A 5,670-nucleotide genomic window follows, 5' to 3' on the forward strand; every position below is an offset into this window, starting at 1 on the left:
TGCGGTGCCCACATATTTGATCAAATGTTAATCTGGGTGTGTCTGTGAGTGTCTCTGGATGAGATCAACATTGGAATCACAGGACTCTGTAAAGCACATTGCCCCTCCTAATGTGGGTAGGCTTCTCCAGATTTGTTGAAGACCTGAAGAGAATAAAAAGGCTGAGTAAGAGGGAACTCCTTCTGCCTGACTGCACTGAACTGGGGCACCAGTCTTTTCCTTCCTTCGGACTCAAACACTGGCTCTTCTTAGGTCTCAAGCCTGCCAGGCCTTCAGGCTGGAACTTTCACCATTGGCTCTCTTGGTTCTCAAGCCGTTGGATTCAGACTGGAACTACACCATTAGATCTTCTGGGTCTGCCTTTTGGCAACTACAGATCTTGGGACTTCTCAGCTTCTATAATCACATGAACCAATTCTTTATAATAAATCTCTTCATATATTCTTATATATACATTCTATTATATATACTATATATTTATATGTTATATTGTATATTATATATAATATGTACATGTACACATGTATATGTATGTGTTTGTATGTGTATCCTCTTGTATCTATATCTATCTATCTATCTATCTATCTATCTATCTATCTATCTACATATATTTGTTCTGTTTCTCTGGATAATCCTGCCTAATGCAATGCCTAACTCCAAACCCAATTATGTTTAGCTAACCCCCCATGCTCTATTCAGCCATATGCTTCACTGAGCCATTCACAGTGATCCCATCCTCCTTTCTAAAGATTTCTTTAGAAAAGGACATGATTTATAATTCTGGATAATGAAGGTGAGTCTGCTTGGCATCTTCTATGAAAACATTCTCTTTGTTCGAAAAAGGGAAAAGACGTTCTCTTCTTCTAGACTTGTACATGTTTGGATTTGATGCCTGAACCCATGTCAATCATCTGGTGACACAATGAAGATGGGAGAAAGAAAAGACTGAAATGACCAGGGTTCTTGATACCATTATTGACCTGCTGAATTAACTAGCTCTGGAGCTCCCAACCTTTATGAGGGATAATACATTTCCTTTTGTTTAAGCCATGCTGACTTGCATTTTCTTCTTATGTGTGCCATAAACTGTAAATCTGGTAAATGCTACAATAAAATGTTACTGTAAATCTGGTAAATGCTGCAATAAAAATCACATGGTATAATGAGGGTACAAAAAGGAAGGTAATTCTTTCCATAATTGTGGCAAGAACTTGAGATTTCAATATCAGTCATAGAAGTCCTAAGTTTGAAGTCACCATGGAATATCCAGGTATAAATGTTCTGCAGGTCATTTGTTATTTAAGTCTAGAGGTGAGAAAAGAGCACTGGACCAGAAAGATTTGTAAGTTTGGGGGCATGTATTTTACAGTAAAAGTCTTGATGTAGGTGACATCTTTCAGATAGAATTGCAGAGAATAAAAAATAAAGGGATACCTTATAGAAAAATGGGAAGTGTCAACCTCCAATAGATAGATGGTCAGAAGAAGAGGAACCCAGAGTAGAGGCTAAAAGAAGAAAAAACCACAAGAAGGTGGAAGGAAAGAACTAGGAAGGAGTTGTAACACAAAAATCAGATGTACAAATGGATTCAAGTGGGGAAAAAAATAATCAGCAGCAACAAATACCTTAAAATGCTTCAGAAATATAAAAGCATACATTGGCTAGTGAACTTGGTTATTGGGATTGTGTATCAGTTACAGACTGTGTTTGGCTGCATATGACAGAAACCTGTTGTTCATGTAACAAAGTCCAGAAAGAGAAAGTTTCAGGAGTCCTGCAGGGGCTTCACAGCCTCATCAATGTCCCAGGTGTCTTCATTTTTTCTTTTCTATACAAACAGCTTTTCATCTTTATGGGCATATTATGTTCACAAACATGGCTCGTCCATCTCCAGCCTCACATCTACATTACAAGTAGAAAGGAGGAAGGAACAAATAACCAGGAGAAAAGTGTAGCACTTTTTTTTTTTAAGATTTTATTTATTCATTTGACAGAGAGAGACACAGCGAGAGAGGGAACACAAGCAGGGGGAGTGGGAGAGGGAGAAGCATGCTTCCCGCGGAGCAGAGAGCCCGATGCAGGGTTCTATCCCAGGACCCTGGGATCATGACCTGAGCTGCCCAGGCGCCCCCTTTTATTATTATTTTTTTTAATCAGCAAAACACATCTTTCCCAGAAATCCTCTGTAGACTGTCAATTACAGCTTCAAAGCTGCCAAGGAAGGTGGGTAATGTAGTTTTTTAAATTAAGCTGGCTCATTATTGTCGTAAACATTTTCTCTTAAAATAAACGGAAATGGGTAATAGAAAGACAACTATCAGAATCTGCCACAGATGTCATTTATAATCTGAGTGAGAATAGTCTCAGATATGGAGTTGAGGAAAAAGTCAAAATTAAGCCCGAAGAGGGCCAATTGGAAGAGGAGATATGGTAAAAGCAGACATGCGCAGGAAGTTTGCTTGAGAAGCAATGGAGAGATGGGGCCATACAAATGGATGTTGTGTAAATTTCTATTAATGTTGACATATATGGGAAAGGATCCCCGGATCTTTCCCCTTTGTGCTCTTTTTGCATCCACAACTTGAGTAGGCATTCAACAAATGCTTGTGGAACTACTGAGCAGTACTGAGATTGTTGATTTTGGGGGGGGGTTAGTCACTAGTCTCTCTTACCTATAAGCACGAAGTTCATGAAAGAGAATGATTGCAATGGGACTGAAATGTGGGGAGGTATCAGATCATATAAGTCCTGTTAAGTCTTCTGTATTTTAACATAGCAATCTTGAGAATCACTGAATGATCTAAACTTACATAGACAAATCAAATTTGCAGTTTAAAAAGGATACGCTTTGGGCCAGAGGTAGGGCTGAAGGTGGGGAATCAAGACTAGAAGTCAAGAGCAGTAGTCTAGGCAACAAATATGATTGCTTGGACTGGACTGGTGGTGGTGATCACCACATTCCATGTTCTTTATTATTATCTAATAGAAATAGTAACAAATAACCCATTTTATTGCTGTCCCTGTGCCAAATATAATTCTAAGTGCTTTGTCTTATCTGTATTATGTATTTATGTCCTCCCCCCTAACCCTCTGAATTAAATGGCATAAAAAACCGACTGAGCCACGACCAAGGACTCAGCAGCGTCCCCTTTGCGCTCCTTCACTTCCTGACACACTGTCCCCCCCTGATCCCCACCAACCCCTGCCCTGGCCTTCTGCAGGCCATTTCTACCAAGGAAAAGGAATCATAAAGTATGTCCTGGTATCCAGAAACTCCACTCTTTCGAGCCCTTGCTGATGCAAGTAAGGGTGATGATCTGCTTCCTGCTGGCACTAAGGATTATAGCCATATAAGAATTCAACAGAGTAACAGCAGGAAGACCCTTACTACTGTCCAAGGGATCACAGATGGTTATGATAAAAAGAAACTAGTGAAGGTATTTAAGAAGAAATTTGCTGGGGCACCTGGGTGACTCAGTCGGTTAAGCGTCTGCCTTCAGCTCAGGTCACGATCCCAGGGTCTTGGGATGGAGTCCAGCATCAGGCTCCCTGCTCATCAGGGAGTCTGCTTCTCCCTCTCCTTCTGCCCCTCCCCACTGCTCATGCTCTCTCTAGCTCTCTCAAATAAATAAATAAAATCTTTAAAAAGAAGAAGAAGAAATTTGCCTGCAATGGTCCTGTAATTGAGCATCCAGAATATGAAGTAATTCTGCTACAGGGTGACCAGTGCAAGAACATATGCCAGTTCCTCGTAGAGACTGGACTGGCTAAGGATGACCAGCTGAAGGTTCATGGGTTTTAAGTGCTTTTGGCTCACTGAAGCTTAAGTGAGGATTTCCTTGCAATGAGTAAGATTTTCCTTCTGTCCCTTGTAACAAGTTTAAAAACCTCACAGCTTGTATAATGTAACCATTTGGGGTCTGCTTTTAACTGGGACTAGTGTAACTCCTTCATGCAATAAACTGAAAAGATCCATGCTATCCAGTCTTAAAGTCCCTCATTTAAATAGAGGTCAAGCAGTGGGCACCTGGCAGTGTCTGGCCTGAAACCAAGCAGTAATATGATGTTTCTTTTGGTCAAGCCCAGAGCCCCAAGATCACAGATGGCTACATGTGGCTAGAAGCTCCTCGGATCTCCTTCAGAGTTCCCTGCCCTAAGAGAATGTCACCACCTGAACAACCCACAGTGAAGTTCAGAGGACAGGATGGGGTAAGACAGCAATAGTAGCTGTGCTGCTATAGGGAATCAAAGAAAGATCCCTGGTGTCTCCAACCTGACCAGGTTAGGCAGAGCTTGCAGCGACCACCTTCCCTCTAGTGAGGTGTGATAGGACATTTGGCTTACCACCAAGGTCTTTTTGACCAGACATATCCTAGCTGATCAATATCCAAACACCAGAATGTAAGGCCAACCTTCTATGAGAGTTAAAGTTTGACAAGGGAACAAACTTCAGACTGATACATCAGTCATGTATCTAGCTGTGGAGCTTGCAACTTACAAGTTACTGCTGCCCAATGCCATGTGAAGTAACAGACTAGTTTTTGCTTTATTTTTTCCTTCAGCTTTAACATTACATAATGTATTTAAACCCTTATTTAAATAAAACTTATTTTCAGGAAAAAAAAAATGGCATACAGATAATGGAGCATTGCAGGTACTTGCCCAAGGTCACACAGCCCGTATGTGGCTAAGCCAGGATTTTAAATTCATGCCTGTCTGGCTTCAGAGCCCACAATATCACCACACACTGTGGTAGGCAGCAATGTCAGACTGTGGCTGAGAGGCTGGTCTCTTTGTAGCTTAGTGTACAAGTTAAAGCCTGCATTTCTGAGTTGGACTATCTGTGTTCAAGTCCAGCCTCCATGCTTCCCTCACTGTGTAAACCTTGGGAATGATTTACCATTTATTGTCTTGGTTTCTGATTTTGTAAAACGGGGATAGTAATTATAATACTGAACTCATTTGGTTGATACAAAGATTAAATGAGTCAACATTTATAAATCCTCACCTCAAAATAAGTATGACTCATACATAGAATGATATAAATGTTTGTTAATAAAATAAAAATTTCAAGGTATGTTAGATATTGAAACCCCTGTGCAAATATTACTTTGATGGGCTCATCCATTCAGATATTTTTCTTTTTCTTTTTTTTTTAAAGATTTTATTTATTTATTTGAGACAGAGAATGAGAGAGAGCACATGAGAGGGGGGAGGGTCAGAGGGAGAAGCAGACCCCCTGCTGAGCAAGGAGCCCGATATGGGACTCGATCCCGGGACTCCAGGATCATGACCTGAGCCGAAGGCAGTCGCTTAACCAACTGAGCCACACAGGCGCCCCAGATATTTTTCAAGTGTATATGAAAATTAATTGTTCATTTGACTGTGTCCTCTCACTGTTTTTCTATGTCAATTTTGACTTCAGTTGCTTAAATTACTTAGTAGTCCCCAAAAATGCAAAATATTCAGTGCTCATCTACAAAATTGTTATTATCGTGAAAGTCAGGCAAACACACATGCTTTTACTTTAATTGCTCATGCACTTGAGGAAAAACAGTTTTTCTACCTTGAATAATTCTGATGTGTAACTAATATATGTGTAACTCACTTCATTTTACATCCTTTGTTGGTAGACACGATGTCATTTATATCTGATTATGATCTTGCAAA

At 40.3% G+C, this 5,670-nt stretch overlaps 1 pseudogene; it reads left to right on the top strand.

Moving 5' to 3' along the window:
* The first annotated feature begins 787 nt into the window (after positions 1-787).
* On the top strand, positions 788-3,802 carry LOC110576961 (annotated as a pseudogene).
* Positions 3,803-5,670: the final 1,868 nt, after the last annotated feature.

Source organism: Neomonachus schauinslandi, chromosome 14, assembly GCF_002201575.2.
Source record: "Neomonachus schauinslandi chromosome 14, ASM220157v2, whole genome shotgun sequence".
Classification (NCBI taxonomy): Eukaryota; Metazoa; Chordata; class Mammalia; order Carnivora; family Phocidae; genus Neomonachus; species Neomonachus schauinslandi.